Raw genomic sequence first — 18,326 nt, forward strand, 5'->3', positions numbered from 1 at the left:
TTCCCTAAGCTATAAATCCAACGTATTTACATCAGACCTTCAGAATTATTTGAGCCTATTATTGATGGGGAAAGTGACTTGCATCTTGAATTTTATCTCCTTCAATGGGAATAGGATGCTATTTAATAACACGCCAAAACTTAGACAATATTCTAATTGGTTAGACTCTTTCAGGAAGAAAATGCCCTCCATTAAAAGGAAAAAGATACATAAAAATCACAAAATCTACAATGTAAATCTAACTATGTCCATACAAATTACAAACTGCAACAAAGAATCGTTGTACTCGCAGAAAAAAAAAAAAAAAAAACAATCTATATGTCTTTAAAATGATTGTGCAAATCTCTATTCCACACTGAGCACAGGAAGAAACTGAATTTTTAAATAATCAGTGCAGCACCATCGGTGCCAATCAGTTCTCAACAGTACTGCCTATGTGTGCCACCAATCAGTGCTGCCTATCAGTGGCACCTATCAGCATCCATCAGTACCACCATTTAGTGCCTCCTAATCAGTGCTGCCTATCAGTGCCCACGAGTGTCGCCTCATCAGTGCCCATTAGTGTTGCCTCATCAGTGTAGCCTATCAGTGCCCATCAGTGCACATCAACAAAAGAGAAAATCTACTTATTTGCAAAACTTTATAACCGAAAATAAAAAAACTATTTTTTTCCTTTCAAAATGTTTGGTCTTTTTTTCTTTGTTTAGAAATAAAAAAAAAACAGTGGTGATTAAATACCACCAAAAGAAATCTCTTTTTATGTGAATGAAATTCTAAAAATTTCCAATGGGTACAGTGTTGCAATTGTCTCTCAAAGTGCCACAGCACTGAAAGCTGTAAATTGGCCTGGGCAGGAAGGGGGTGAATGTGCCCAGTATTGAAGTGGTTCTAAAGGCAGGTTGTTCTATGCATTAAGGTAAAGAAAACCTCTGCAAGCAACTCCCCAGCCCAGATACTTACTGGAGCTCGATCCTGATCCAGAAATGTGCGTGAGAGCCAAGGCTCTCTCGGCTCGCTCTCCTCTCTAACTCAGACAAAGCAGCTGGAGCCATTGGCTCCTTCTGCTGTCATTCACAACCAGTGAGGATGACCTGCACTCTGTATCTTATGGATACACAGAGTCGGCTAGGGAGCAGGCACACACCAGTGGCCCAATAGCAAGCAGCTTGCTATGGAGGCACTTGGCAGAGAGTAGGGACCAGGCATCTCAGCAGGGACCCAAGAAGAGGAGATGGATCTGATAAGTGTGAAATAAATTACAATTTTAAAGATATCCTAATTTATGAGATGCACCAATATATATATATATATATATATATATATATATATATATATATATATATATATATATATATATATATATATATATCTATATCACTCAGACCTGGGCTTCCTCTGCAGTTACGCCACGGCTAACTGTTCTCTGGGGAACAATCAGTTAGTATAGTTAGATGTATTTGGGTAATCACCACTGTTTTCCAATCAGATAATCCAATGCCACAGGCCTCTGGCAATACTGTACCTATCTTTTCATGGAAATAAATTACACATAAGGCAATCTGAGTGTACATGTTTATGAAAACTGCAGTTAAAAAATTTCTGTGTGCATGCCTGACCCTTTGAAATCTGTGGGTCCCCGTCGTCCTATTATGAATTTCAGAAATAAGCATATACAGCGACATTTGTACTTTTGTTTGCTTGTTCTCTAGATTACCTTGATCATACTTTCACATGTCTTTTTGTTTTTCAAGCAGTGCCAAAGCGTACTAAAACCTGCAGAATCTGCCAAAAACTAAGTTGCAGTCAGCATCATTAGTATCTGTATTCAACATCATGGACTAGAGCTGAAAATGCCAGTGAAAAAAAGTTGCTTAAACCTCAACAAATGCTTGCAGAGGCTGATGATCATCTGGATTTACAGGTAAACATTATAGCTGAAAGACAGCTATTCCCTGCTTTTTAACGTCTTGCCTATCGTGTACTGTATATATGTAGCAACAAGAAAAGTGGGCTTTAATGGCCAGCCGCTGAACATATGAGTAAAGAGTGGCCTGAAGTTGTGAGCTTAAAGCATGCTCACTGCTCCCAGCACACTGTCTGAACAGTCACAGACAGCTCTCGGTCAAGGCCTCTGATCAGAAGCCCGTGTGACGCCTACTTTAAGGGCCACCAGGAGATGGCGTTAGAGGGTTACAAGAAAACCCTATACATAACTTTTTTTCCTGCAGACTTTATTGATATAAGGATAGGTTCCTTTCCTCCCATTCCCTCCTTCCGATCTGGTCCAACCTGCATGATGATGCCCTTCCCCTGGGTGATGAGGCATGTAAATGGCTGGGCTCACAGGCAATTAGTAGAATGAGTGTTGTTTTGCCCAAAAAGGACCAGTGGCGCTAGGAGAAGGGGGCACTAAGAAGGCTGTGGTCAGGGATGAACCATAGAGATGGAAAGTAGAGCTTGGAAATATTTTTTTAAATACGGAAAGCTTTAACCACTTAAGAACCAGGCCTATTTCTGACACTTGTTGTTTACAAGTTAAAATCAGTATTTTTTGCTAGAAAATTACTTAGAACCCCCAAACATTTTTTTTTTTTTTTAGCAGAGACCCCATAGAATATAATGGCGATTATTGCAATACTTTATGTCACATCGTATTTGTGCAGCGGTCTTACAAACGCCATTTTGTTTGGAAAAAATACACTTTTTTAGTTAAGAAATTAGAAAACAGTAAAGTTAGCCCAATTTTTTCTATATTGTGAAAGATAATGTTTTGCCGATTAAATAGATACCCAACATGTCATGCTTCAAAATTGTGCACGCTCGTGGAATGGCAACAAACATTGGTACTTAAAAATCTCCATAGGCAACGCTTTAAAAATGTTTACAGGTTACCAGATTAGAGTTACAGAAAAGGGCTAGAATTATTGCTCTCACTCTAACAATTGCATCGATACCTTACGTGTGGTTTGAACACCAATTACATATGTGGGTGCGACTTGCGTTTTCTTCTGCGCGCAAGCTTGCAGGGACGGGGCGCTTACATTTTTTTTTTCTTATTTATTTTACCTTTTATTTTTACACTGTCCCTTTAAAAAAAAATGTTTGATCACCTTTATTTCTATTACAAGGAATGTAGACATCCCTTGTAAAAGAAATAAGCAGGACAGGTCCTCTTTAATGTGAAATCTGGGGTCAAAAAGACCTCAGATCCCACATCTACCCTTAAAAACGAAAAAAAAAAAACATGAAAAAAATGGGCCCTTCAAGGCCGTTAGGAGGAAGTGACATATGACGTCGCTCTGGTCCTCCAAGGCCATAGAGTCGAGTGGGGGCCATCTTGGCCTCACTCGTCTTCCTTTCTGGGATTGAAATGGACTGGGTCATTTTCCCCGCTACCGACGGCTCCGGTAAGTGGGGAAAACTACCAGGAAGCAGCGGGAGGGGGGGCACCTCTCCCGCTGCCCATAAAAATGATCCCGTGGCGAATCGCCACTTTTATGTGAAAGAGGACCACCCGCCCTGAAAGAAAATACCGGGGTTATGGCAACTATCTGCTGCCATAACACTGGTATTGAACATCAAAGTACTGACATAAAACTGCAAAGTGGTTAAAGTAGAAGGCAAGTTTTTGGACTCAAACCCAAGTTTTTTTAAGCTTTTAAAAACAAACAATCCTTCTATATGTACAAGATTTACATTTCTTTTTTTTTTTTTTTTAGAGGTGGTCACATGATTGCCAATACCTTGAGCAGTCCTCCTCCTTCGCAGGCAGTGGGCAAGGTCCCCTGTTGTGATGGCCAGGAGGCAGGGAGAACAGGTCTCTATCATCACCATCAGCGATTTCTCTGAGCCAACAATGATTTATTGAGTGACCACCAATAGAGACAATCCAGATTTGATTTTGGGTTAGGTATTATACCAGTAATCTTTGTATGATGTGTATCACTTGTATATCCTAACATTGTTTTTAATGTTTATGTAAAAAAAATATATATATATATTCTTAATAATTTATAGTTGTGGTGCCTACAAAGTCTGTCTTTTCATTGTAAATTAATTCTTGGTTAATACTAGGACGAGGCACAGTTTATCAATTGATGTGCACAGTGCCACCCTGTGGTGACATAATTACCTTCTTCTGAGCCAAGAGCGCCTTCAAGATACAGGACACCAGATGCTGGCATAAACGCAGCAAGTAAAGCAGAGACTCAGGCAAAGAGCAGACAATGCTCCTGGGAGTTTAGCTGAGCCGGATATTTACTGAGAGCCCTCTACAGGAATCCCATGACCACTCCCAGGAGCAACAGGTAAAAGAACAGAACTAAGGAGGACATTTAAGCGTGGTACACACTATTCGTTTTTTTCGTTCAAGCCTCCGGGCTGAACGAAAAAAAAAACTGAAGGGCTCGGGAGGAGCCGTTGTACTAACTATTCGATGTTAGTACAGCGATCTTCCCCGCTGAGTGTTTGTGTTTTGACAGGGGGACGCGCCCCCCCCCCCCCCTCAGAACACACCGATCAGCGCTCTCAGCTATTGGCAGAAAGCGCTGAGTAGATGCCGGTTGGCAGACCTTTTTCAATCATATCCCTTCCCTTCGACAGGAGCTGGCCAAAAGGCCGGCATCTGTCGGACAGGCTGCCATACACACAGACAGAATATTGGCCTGTTTCTATTGAACTGGCAAATGCCCATAGATATTCTGCTCACTGGTAGACTCACTGGTATGTCTTGTGTAGCCTTAGCAGCCTTAATATTTAGGTTGACTTGGTTATTTAGGTGGCATTTCACTTTAAGCAACGCGTGATATTTTAGCATGTTACACCTGTGAACACCATTCTAAAATATTATACTTTAGCACAACAGAGCAGGAGACATCATGTTAAATTTGACAGCGTTTAAATCCATTAACATACTGTAATGAGGGAAAAATCTGGTGCAGCTGTGCATGGTAGCCAATCAGCTCCTAACTTCAGCTTGTTTAAAAAAAAAAAAAAAAAAAAAAAATGGAAGTTGATTGGTTTCTATGCAGAGCTGTGCCAGATTATGTACTCTTCATTTTAGTAAATCAGCACCAATATCTACTAGTGCCTTCCAGGCTAAATGATTAAAATTTCTGTAATTGGATTGATATATATATATATATATATATATATATATATAGATACACACTATACAATAGAGAGAAAACAATGTGAGTGTATCTATATATATATGTGTGTGTTTTTTAAGCTAGGTAAGTGTGTAAGTGGGGTATAAATAGTGTTTATTCAATTATGCAGTTGTGCTAATTAGACAGCAGGACAAGACACGAAGAACCTTTGATCTACCAGTAAGCAATGGAACTTGGCTTCATCATACAGTAACTGACCATTGTTTTTCTCTCAGCCATGTAGAATTTGAGATCTTAAGTCAGCAAAATGAAGCTGTGAACACTTGAGGAAAAACAGCCACACTGACCCATACTGGATTCAACCTTGTATTTCCTACAAACACATCATAGTTACAATTTAACCAACGCATTCAGTGAACTTCCAAAAGAAATACCCACTGTAAGCAGGAATGGCAAATGTTCCCATGTTTACCAAAAGATTCTGCAAACATCTATGGGAAATTTTAGGTGAGAGACTGCTTGACAAAGCACAAAAGTCACAATCTTGAGAATAAACTTAGAATGATTTAACAGCTTGCACCTGTACATATTAATCCAGAATTGTATGTATTTCTTTCCTGTAACGTTGATATTGTATAAAATGAAGATGATCATAGCGGCTATAAAACAAATTTTATACAGCAAAAAATAAATAACTGTGCTTTGACGAATTAGCTCTAGTGTTCTAGATCAAGGCAGATTTGGTTAATTTCTAGCCTTTACTCAAATTTTTAAGGTATTTTTTCTCTACACTAACCATGCTCTGCTTAGTTCATATGCACTTACATACGGTATATGTACCTCATCAGAAAATATACTTAGCTACTGGAACATGTTCCAAAGCATAGTATTACTTAGCTAACAATTAATATGTAGCTGATACAATTAACAGTTGATAAAGGTAACACAAACCTTTTTAATTTCTTTTGAATATACATATGATATCTCGTATTATTTTTTTTAAATCTGTGTCTTATTATAGAGATTTTCTATCACTTTCTGTCTTGTAAACTCTATGGAAAGTGAAAGTATATCTTTCCAACATAAAGGGGAACCCTCAAGTGTCCCTATTAGAAGATTTTCAGCTCTATTTCTGTTCTGGTGGCAACTGAAAATCTTTGAATTACTATCAATTTCATTCCCTATGACATTGGTGTTCAGGAAAATCAGGAGAGTAAAAGTCTGTACACACAGACCGAATGTTGGGCGACATTGGCTGGTTCAATAGAAACCGGTCTACATTTGGCCCAGCCAGTCTGACAGAAGCCAGTCCTTCTGTCGAAGTGACATGACTGAAAAAGATCTGCCGACCGACTCCTGATCAGCGCTCTCAGCCAATGGCTGACAGTGCTGACCAGTATGTTCTGGCGAGGGGCATCCCCTTGTCAGAATACAGTAGCTCAGTGGAGGAGATTGCTGAACTAACATTGCCCGCTAGGTTGAGCGAAAAAAAAAAAAAAGTGTGAACCAGGCTTAAAACTCCCTAATGGGGACACAGAGAACAATCACAGCCTGATAGTGGTTCTCTCCCCTTGCTACTATAGTATTTAATAATATAAAAAAATATCTTCAGATATACTAAAGTCAAACGTTTCTTTGCTTTAAAATGAAAAAGAAGGTATACTTACCTGGTCTGTGCAATGGTATTGCACAGAGCGGTCCCTTACTTCCTCTTCTGGAATCCCCCGGCCGCTCCTCGCTTCTCCTCTCTGCTATGGGGGCACCGTGCAGGCACGCTCCCAAGCTGGGCTGTGTGCATCCACAGACACACACACACTGTGGTTCAACCTGCCTCCTGCTCCCTCCTCACAGGATTTGACTGACAACAGCAGAAACCAATGGATTCTGCTGTTGCCCCGAGTCTCCTGTGAGAAGAGTAAGAGGGGAAAGAAGAGCTGCAGCCGGGCACAGTGCTGAATCGAGACAAGACTCAGGTAAGTGTTTGGGGGAGGACACAAGTGGTAAAATGCATTAAGGTAAAAGCAGTTTTGTCTCTAGAACCATTTTAACAATTGTTACATTCCCCCTAATTCTAATATTGTTTCGGTTCTACTTTCACTTTAAAAAATGTAAAGGAAAAGAGACTCGTTGGCAGTGACAACATCTTTAGTGTTCTCGGATTCAGTTTTCAGCCCTGTCACTGCAAGAAAATTATGGATCATTTGAAGGAGAAACTAACATCAGGGAAAAGTACTTCCTACATACAACAAATGAGTAGTGCTTACTATTTTTAACAAAGAAAAGCTGTGGAAGAAGCAGAGAACAAAGATTGCAGTTTCAGATTTTAGTTCCAGGAAATTAGATAACAGGCATGCAGTGCTCAGAAAAACAACAACAGGAAACTATAGTCTAATTCTGACAATCAAGAACAACCTTCACACTAAAATAAAGTTACACACACACAAAATGGTTAAAAACACTTCCTGTAAAATCTGATTGTAGCATGGGTCCATGCTTGTTTTATCCCTCTATCTATATGTGCAACATGTGTATATACTGTACATATACAGTTTATGTATATATATATATATATATATATATATATATATATATGTGTGTGTGTGTGATTGTATGCAGTACAATATATATATATATATATATATATATATATATATATATATATAAACACACACACACATATATATATATATATATATATATATATATATATATATATATATATCATGCAGGGAAATTTTCAGAAAACGCAAGGAAGATAGAAAATTAAATCTGGAAAGTTTATCTTACTCAGCCAAGTCAGCACAGTTTTGGAGGACAGTTCCAATTCTGGTGACAGGCAATTAATGTACTTTTATTTCATGTTGGCGTGAAATACGGATACAAAAGCACAAATCTTTTCCATATTTATCCCTTGTCAGTCATATTCAAGCAAAGACGTTCAGATTAACATGCACATTTTTTGAAGATTTCTCTGGCATCCAGTTTATTTGTTCATATGTATCAAGCTGAAAGTTGTGAGCACCATCTTGTGGCTTTTCAGGGACTTACACATAGCACAGAAAGCCACAACTGGAGAAAACATTGTCTGTACATACATAAACTGTACGTTGTATGGATAAACATAAACAGCACTATGTCATAAACTGTATGTTATATGTATAAACATAAACAGCAATGCAAGGAAATGTCCAAATATCATAATTACACAGGAAAACATGAAATCATAAATGCAAACAGCCTGTTTTACAATAACAAAAGAAACCATTAAGACCTCTTTCACACTTGTGCGACTTGTCCTGCAATTTGGGAATGCAAAGTCACATGACAAGTCGTACTTCATGATTTCCAATGAGCACCATTCATATCTGTGCAACTTCAAGTTGCAACGACTTCAAAGTAGTCCCTGCACTACTTTGGTCCGATTTTGATGCGTTTTGAGGTCCATAGACATAGGCATTGCTTCACATCCAGTCTAAATTGCGTCAAAATCATGTCAAAATTGTGGCAAAAAAATTGCTGTAAAATCGTGGCAAAATTAAGCGACTATTAGGTCACACAAGTGTGAATGGGGCCTTAATCGTTAACTGTGAATCGATATCCATAGACCTTATGAGACACATGATTCATCTACCTTGTCTACATATTTTATTATTTATCCAGAATACCTAAACAAAGTAAATAATATTTCAAATGAATTGGTCAACAAAGTATATGAGGGGCTGAATGTCTTGACAAACTTACTCAAATACTAAATACAATACAGTATATGGATAGTTTAGCAAAAAATTCAGTTAAAATATATACATTGGGGGAATTAACAAAGAGTGGTGCAAGCACAGTGCTTACACCACTTTTCTGAGCATAAAAAAAGAGTAGATGCTGCTCCTAATTAACAAATGGGTGCAAGCCTCTTTGTTAACAAGGAGCTATCTTTTCTCTGTTCTGTTTTTGTGACAGATACAGCACACAGTACAGAGCTGCATGCTCTGATCTCTCTGCCCATCCATGCCCTGCTTAGCTCAGAGCAGGAGGGAGGAGGAGAGTTGTTGACCCTGCAGGCTCTGCTTGTGTAGTGCGATCACTGCACAAGCAGAGAGAGGGATGTGTCTGCTGGAGGGTCACATCCTGTACGACAAGGTCACAACTGGTGAGGATCGGTGTCAGTTTTCTATAAGAAAAACTGCCAAGTTACCTGTTAATTAAGTGCAGACTCTGCACCAGTTTCTTTTTCACTCTGAAGTGGAAACTGACATAGGTGGCAAAGAAAGACCTGAAACAGTTCTATCTGCTTAGCTAAATGTGACACACTCCAAATTCTGACAGTTTCCTGCACCATTGTAATGGCAAAGGGAGCTTAGTTAATTCTCCGGGTTGAATGGTTCTGCAGCAAAAATATTTGCAAGTTTGTTCAGCAAGTCATTTGATTCACTTCATAGCGAAGGAAGGTGACACAATTATGAATGCTTGAAGCTCTGCAGTTACCTGTGTCACCTACTTCAGCCAACCCACTGGACTACATGAGCATCATCACCACATTGAATTCTCCCTGTGCTCATCTACAATATGCTGCCCAAACATTCCGGTCATCATTTTAGGTTTAACACATTGTGCAATTCAATAGAGATGACTAGTTCACACGGGTGATACTCCAGTTCAGGTTTAATTAAAGTATATATTTTTTTTTGCCTTTAGTTCAATTTTCATTCAGTTGAGATTCCTGAAAAAGGTCTAATTAACTAATAAAAAGGCATAATGTAAAGAACCCCCTAACTTTTTAGAGGTTCCTATTAGAATAAGTCTTATACTGCAGCGGAGTGAAGTATGCATTCCAGTAAGCAGTTTCAGTGGTGCAGGTCACTTTTAACCAAAACCAAAAATGACAATGATTGTCATTGATTACCGGGTTTCAAAAAGCACTTCGTAATGAAGAAACAACCTTCATTTGGTGGGCATAACTGAACAATTAGCCCCTAAAGACTTCCACAAACTCTGTGCCCAGGACATCCCTGCTGCCCTAAGCACCCCAAGCCCAGTGAAAGCTGAACCTGCATAACTAAATGGTTATGGCCTCCTATCTTGATTATGCAGAAAATCTCTGCATTCAACAAATTTACAGGGTTTATCATGTATGGTCATAAACTACAACAGTTTTTTTCATTTGTCAGCCAGGTCCTCCAAGCTACGCCAAGCTGTTTGCAAGGCCCGGGTGGAGAAGAAACCTAAATTCTCACTAATGTATTCAGCCCCCCTAAAATCTTTGCTTCAGACAATGAAGTTCCCTCCTTCATGGATCCAGAATACAGAAATAGCTTCCTGCATTCAACTGACATATTTACCTTGCCAGGATGGGATGCTCAGGCACCCTGCAGACAGAAGTCAAACAAATACAAAGAGATTTCCAAGCTCAAACTTCCCAACCAACCAGCCACCAACCAAATTAACCTAACAATATGCTTTAGGAACAGGGGTTTAGTTGCACACATTTGCAAATACATACGTAAGCTGCAGGCCCCGCCAAGATACCCTGTTTTCTGCAGTCCCTAATGTCTGTGAATCTCCACACTGGAAGTACATGCATTTTTAATGGATAGGTAGGAGACAGGTGAGCCTGGAAGGAGCCCACCTCTCCTTAAAGATACAGGGGCACACTGAACACCCAGCACATAGCACTGTGGCAGAAAGGGTGTCAATGTGTTGCCTGACCAATATGATCAAAATACAAACAAGTGGCCACTGCCCCCACCTATAACTGGTCTTTGTAGCAAGGAGCACTGGAAGGGTGACATATGACACAGAAGGACTCCCCACAGTAAGCTTCAAGCCCATTTCATACTTAGAAAGAAGGCATCGGAATCCTGCAGTAAAGCCTTGAAGGGAACCTACCTTTCTATCTTTTCTTTGCTGCTCATTTTTCTTCACAGGGATCTAATGACTCTTCTCTCTTGTTATAATGGGAGGAGAAATGCATGCAGTAGCTAGCAGGTGGCTACAATCTGGTGCTCCCCAAAGTCAGTTCAATGGGATTGCAAACTGCAGGGATTAATTACATCAACAATTCTCATTGATTACTGGAGATAATTTAATTTTACATATTCTATTGTACATAGATTTCTCTCCAGGCTGTGATTTTGGTTGAAGAATTTCTGTTGCTTCATGCACAGAAGAGCATACTGGGGGAGGTGGAACAGCCTGTACTAATGCTATATAAACACTTGTATACCAATCATTGCTCCTCATTGCCCTTGAATGCCACTTTACACAGAGAAGGGCTTCAACAGTATAAAATAGGTGCGGCTGGCAACCGTTATGCAGTACATGGGCATCCAGGGATGTTTTTTGTAGCCAATAAGTTAGATAATGTGTTTCATTTTCTCTGACAAAAAAAATAACACCCTTCAGACCCAGTTTGACTATCCTTCCAGTCATTATCTCTCTTATCTGCAGCTCAAATATGCCTCCTACATCACAGACACCTATTATCATCTTCCAACCTCCCAAAAACCTGCTTTCCCCTATGACCTTTAGAAATTAGCTGATAGGACAAGGATGGCAGTATGTCTGCTAAGCCATGATCAATGAGTCCTGGAGAGAGAGGCCATTTAAAATTGTGCACATGGCTTACAATGCATTCAATCATTAGGAATCACACTTACGGCCCCATTCTTACCTATTGACCCAAATGCCAAGATGCCCAAGATTTGGGCTCTGTGCCTAGATTTGAACTATTTGGCTTCACATTTATGCATATGTGTATGAATACCAAAAGAGAATCACAGCCAATGCGACAACTCTTCTTAATGTAAATTCCCCTACTCAAAACCCATTGTATGTATACACTGTACTTTTACTTGTTGTTTTTATAAAGCATCTTCAAATGAATGTTGTGTATTTCTCTGACTAGAGTATAGTCATCTCTGTGCAAATTGTTATTGATACATACACTTTAATTATCATAAAACAAAACAAAAAAACTTGCCACTAAGGCTCCATTCACACCTGGGCGTTTTCAGCTCCAAAAACGCTCAAAAGAAACGCTTCCAAAACGCCCAACAAGTAAAACCCCATTCATTTAAATGGCCCCTGTTCACATCTGAGCATTTTGCAAAACGCCTGTAGCTGAAAAAAGTACATGAGCTTCTTTTTGGGCTGATTACCAGCGTTTTTGATAGATGTCAATGAAAAACGCCTGAAAAAATCGCGGTAAAATCGCGGTAAAATCGCGGTAAAAAATCGCGGTAAAAATCGCTGTAAAATCGCGGTAAAAAACGCTACGCTCAAGTGTGAATGCAGCCTTAAAGTGATGTTTTACCCATGAAGGCTCAGTTCACCTGAGAAAGAAAAGTGACATACTGGTATTTCCAGGCAGAGGAAAGCATGCCACTTACTTTATGACAGCACTAGTGGTTTGCTATTAGGCGCTCAGGCAGGTGGCACTGCCACATAGGGGTAGGGAAAGAGTCCCCTGCTTTGTACAAGCTCCAACAGGTTGCTTCCTTGGTCAAACAGAGCAGTGTTAAGATAAGTACAAGCATATATCGGCTGGTATTAAAGAGACCTTAAAGGATAAGTCAAGTCAAAAACTAACTAACACCAAACCTGCTCTTTGCCACATACAAAGACTATTCTAGCCAACCCTGTAAAGCAAAAATCAGTGTACTTACCTTTTCTACAAGTGATCTGGTCCCACGCTGGTCTGTCAGCGGCAACTTTAGAATGGAGGTGGGTGCAGGAGAGGCACTCCTGCCTCAACGACAACAGAAGCCACATAGTAAGTCTATGGGAGAATTCACTTCCCATTCATTTCACAGCCATTGTCAGTCCTCTCCTGCACAGAGCTTCCGTAGCTGGAGACTGGACCGGATCGGGTGCAGAATAGGTAAGTACAGTGATTTTTACAGGGTTAGATAGAATAGTCTTAGAGATAGATTAGTCTTAGAATGTGGAAAAAATCAGATTTAGTGTTCTTTAGTTTTTGACTGGACTTATCCTTTAATGCATTGCCCTAGATGGGTAAAGCAGGTGTTTACTTAATTATTGGCCAAGGAAAACCTTAGGCCCTCTTGACAACTAATCACAGGTCAAAAATGAGCTGTGTTGAATGTTCTCTGGAACAGTGATTAAAAACTTTGCAAAGATGCCTTTCACTGTTTTCTACAGGAAACACATGCAAACTTTGACAACTATTTCTTGCTATGCCACACAGCAGTACATTCCAACAATGTAGTGCAGGCATTTGAATAGACCGGCTCTCATGCAGTGGAAATTAGTGTAATTCAGTTTTTAAACTAGGCCTTAGTTAAAACTAAAGACTGTTAGTTTTCCGCCACACAACTTGCAAATGCTTATTAATTAAAAACATTAAAGTACAACCCACTGATAACGCTTCATCAACATGCTATAGTAAAATCCATTCAATAAACACATTTTCTAATTTGGTTGCAAGCAGAATAATATTTAAACGGCAACGATGAACTAGAAGAGCATGATTTCTCTGTAGGATACCTATTGGATTGACCTTCTTTTCAAACTGGGAGAATGTTATGCATACTTCAGTGCACAGTTTCAATAAATAAACTTATGAACTTCAAAGGTAAAGAACAAAATTGGCCCAATGTGAACCACCTACAAAAGATGCTGTATTAGTGAAAATGAATTACCTGTAAGGTAATTTCTTCACAGGGTCTAAATACATTATCTATATTTGCTGTAATATGTGCAAACATATTACATAATGCTGTAAAATAAATAAAAAGTAATACCAAGTTCAATAAAAAAATAAAAATATTTTTTTGGCAAAATTATGTTATTTCTTTCTTCAACAATTTTGTATAACAAACTAGATATTTTAAATACATGTAATTGGCGTGTGTGTTTATTTTGAATTTGCAATTTTTTGCCAAGGAAATATAACAAACATGTTATACAATTTAAGTGACACCATAAAATAGTGTCTACGTTAGTTCTCTTTTTTAAGGTTAGTGCGCTTTATTTTAGCCTTACCGCCACCTTTTCCCTCAAATATGATTGGGTATTCAAAGCAAACACAGCTTCTTTCATTTAATTAACATTGCATCATTGTAAATATTTTAAAAAATACAACAGATATTTGCACTGTTGAGAATAAAAACCTACATAGTTACATATATAGTGCCTTGAAAAAGTATTCATACCCCTTGAAATCTTCAACATTTTGTAATGTTACAACCAAAAATGTAATTTTTTTTTTTTTTTTGGTGGGGGGGGGGGGTCTGTGATAGACCGACACAAAGTGGCACATAATTGTGAATTGGAAAGAAAATTATAAATGTTTTTTTTAATTTTTTACATATAAATATCTGAAAAGTATGGCGTGCATTTGTATTCAGTCCCGCTATAGCCAAAATACTTTGTAGAACCATCTTTTGCTGCAATTACAGCTGCAAGTCTTTTTGGGTATGTCTCTACCAGCTTTGCAGATTTAGAGAGTGACATTTTTGCCCATTCTTCTTTGCAAAATAGCTCAACCTCTGTCAGATTGGATGGAGGGCATCTGTGAATAGCAATTTTCGAATCTTGCCACAGATTCCCAATTTGATTTAGGTCTGGACTTTGACTGGGCCATTCTTACACATGAATATGCTTTGATCTAAACCATTCCATTGTAGCTCTGGCTGTATGTTTAGGGTTGTTGTCCTGTTGGATGGTAAACCTCTGCCCCAGTCTCAAGTCTTTTGCAAACCTTAACCGGTTTTCTTTTAAGATTGCCCTGTATTTGGCTCCATCCATCTTCCCATCAACTCTGATCAGCTTCCCTATCCCTACTGAAGAAAAGCATCCCCACAGCATGATGCTGCAACCACCATGTTTCATGGTGGGGATGGTGTATTCAGGGTGATGTGCACTGTTAGTTTTCCGCCACACATAGCATTTTGGTTTTAGACCAAAAAGTTCAATTTTGGTCTCATCTGACCAGAGCACCTTCTTCCACATGTTTGCTGTGTCCCCCACATGGCATCCCGCAAACAGCAAACAGGACTTCCTACGGCTTTCTTTTAACAATAGTTTTTTCTTGCCACTCTTCCATAAAGGCCAGATTTGTGGAGTGCACGACTAATAGTTGTCCTGCAGACAGAATCTCCCACCTGAGCTGAGGATCTAAAGCAGCTCCTCCAGAGTTACCGTGGGCCTCTTGGGCACTTCTCCGATTAATGCTCTCCTTGCCCAGCCTGTCCATTTAGGTGGACGGCTATGTCTTAGTAGTTTTGCAGTTGTGCCATACTCTTTCCATTTTTGGATGATGGATTGACATCAAAGCTTGGGATAATTTTTTATAACCTAACCCTGCTTTAAACTTCTCCACAACTTTAACCCTGACCTGTCTGGTGTGTACCTTGGCCTTCATGATGCTGTTCGTTCACTAAGTTTCTATAACATCTGAGGGCTTCACAGAACAGTTGTATTTATACTGAGATTAAATTACATACAGGTGGACTCTATTTACTAATTAGGTGACTTCTGAAGGCAATTGGTTGCACTAGATTTAAGATAGGGGTATCAGAGTAAAGTGGGCTGACCACAAATGCCCTCCACACTTTTCAGATATTTATTTGTTTAAAAAAAACATTTTTTTTATTTTCCTTCCACTTCACAATTATGTGCCACTTTGTGTTGTTCTATCACATAAAATCCCAATAAAATACATTTATGTTTTTGGTTGTAACATGACAATATGTGGAAAATTTTAAGGGGTATGAATACTTTTTCAAGGCACTGTATAATTCTATTTCTTGCGTGCTGCTATGTAATAAAATATAATTGTGCCTAAACAAAAATAGGGATCCCCCTGATAAAGTCACGTGCCCTATGAATAAATGCATAGGGACGGGGCTTGGATGACATCATGATGCTCAATGTTAGGACACTCATTTTTGTCCTGCTTATAGCAATAACGTACAGCATCACTATAAACACTGCATAGGGCTTGCAAACTCTTCGTGAACTTGAAGTTGTTCGCTACAGGTACTCCAATATCCTCTCACAACCTAAAGATACAGTGAAAAATTCATTTTTACCAGTCAGCCCTTCTGAAGAACTGTGAAAGGACAACTATAAGGCTCTAAACTCTTATGAATGGATTGATGTGTGAGACTTTTCACTCTCTAATGTGTTGAAACAAAAGATTCTGTCATCATAGTCCCAGTGCCAGTATCTTTTGGTGCAGGGAAGTTGGCCTTCATTGCATAAAATCCTGTGCTGGACAGGTGAGTATGTAAAAAAAAGGCGTTAAGTTTACATTAGCTAGGGTAAAATTAGGGTCGGGTTATAGACAGGGTTAGCATTATGTTTGGGGTTATAGGGAGGTTTAAAGCTACGGTTAGGATTATAGGGAGGGATAGTGTTACAGTTACAAGGAGAGTTAGTGTGAGAGGAGCCTTAGAGTAGAATATCACTCCGTGTGCCAGCACTGAAAGCCAATGCATCAATAAAATGTGTGATTTGTCAGTGTTATATACATTTGTAAAATCCATAAATTCATATCATGGGATAATCACATAAAAATTAAATATTTCCTATCATCCAAAGTTTTTTTGTTTGCTGCTGCTAAATATGAACTGCTCTTTGTTAAAGATATGAAACAATTTAAGATGACATGTCGGATATGTTCATATGGTTGGTTGCCAGTTTAAGAGCTTTTTTTGGAAGGCAGGAAGAAAGCGTGCTCTACGCCACACACACATATAAATAGAACATGATTCCTCGGCTGATTCTCAAAGACATAGGATTCCATTTGTTTAGTAAATATTCTCGTGGGATGTTAGCTTGTTTTTCCCTTCTTTCCTGTTAAGTGCAATTGTTTATCTGATGCCTTCAATTAAAACTGTGATTAAGAGTTAAAAGAGGCTCTGGGTAATGTGTTCCAAATAACATCATTAGCTTTGATTTCACTAAAACAATCAGGAGAATTGGTCATTGTTTAAAGGTCCAGTGCTGTTTTACAAGCTGGTCATCATGCAATAACATATATAGAACTGAAAGGGGAAATACAAAGCATTAAGGATCTAAAGGAGTCTTCCTCTTTAAATCATAACTGTATTAAAAATTGAAATTGCTGACGTCCTTCTAAAATTACAAATCTCCTGGCTTTCTTTGGCTTCAATATTCTTAGTCCCTGACCTAGAACAAGCTCACCAAAAAGAAAAAAAAGTTGGACTGATGTCATAACTCCTGATATGCATACTTGTTTTAGGTCAATGATTTTTGACATTAGTTCAGCTTGAAAGCCAGGCAATAAGCATTTCTTTAAAATTAGAAGTTAGCATTAGCAGCTTCCATTTTTCCTCAGTACAAGTTTTTAGTAATATAAATGATCATCTCTATCAGAAACATCTAAGTTTCACATCATGAGTAACCCTGCATTCAAAGAGTTGTGCGTTCACCTGTAGCAGGATTTAAAAATTTCACATGGACATTTGCTGCCTTTCAAGTCCAGGAGATATCTTCTTTAAGGCTAGGTTCACACATGTCAGGTGCAAATTTCCCGTCCATTTTCACTGCAGATTTCGAAAGCAGATGTTCAGCGGAGCAGCTGCGATTTCAGATACAGTTCAGATGCAAACTTTTGGAGCTGACAGCCAATGGCATCTTTAACAATAGCAGGCTGTTAAGGAGTGGGCCGGGGAGCCAACCATCGCATCCTAAACAACCGATGACTCATCAGCTGTCAGCAGATTCCCTGCTGACAGCTGAATGTAAATCAAAGAATTGCCGGCAATACATTTTGGTAAAAAAACAAAGTGGGGGTCCGCCCCCATTTCATACCAGGCCATTGGGGTCTGGTATGGATTTTTAAAAGGAACCCCATGCCAAAATAAAAAAAAAAATGGAGTGGGAGATTCCCCCCCCCCCCTCAAACTACATACCAGACCCCTACAAGAGCATGAAGCCTGGCAGTGGGGATGGGCTCAGGCGTGTTCTGATCCTGGTCTCAACCCACCTGAGCAATCCCATCAGTATACTATCACAGCACACCGCCAATCATGAGCAACCTAGCCTGGCATTCCCATAGAAGGCAAGGAGCCTGGAAATCACATCTGAACCTCACCGCAGTGCTCAAGAAACGCACAGGACTCTTTTTAAATTTGCAGTGAATTGGCATTGCCGCTGCACCGAAAATATGTGAACCAGCTTCATAAAAAGCCGGTTTGGTTCAAGTCAAGACGCATCCAATCGCATATA

The 18,326-nt window shown here is 39.2% G+C and overlaps 1 protein-coding gene across 5 annotated transcripts in view; it reads right to left on the reverse strand.

Moving 5' to 3' along the window:
• The window catches only part of BCAS3 (BCAS3 microtubule associated cell migration factor), a 1,702,410-nt gene that overhangs the window by 1,444,017 nt on the left and 240,067 nt on the right, over positions 1–18,326 (reverse strand). The gene's annotated exons all lie outside the window — the stretch shown is intronic.

This window comes from Pelophylax lessonae, assembly GCF_965119305.1.
Source record: "Pelophylax lessonae genome assembly, chromosome: 2".
Classification (NCBI taxonomy): domain Eukaryota; kingdom Metazoa; phylum Chordata; class Amphibia; order Anura; family Ranidae; genus Pelophylax; species Pelophylax lessonae.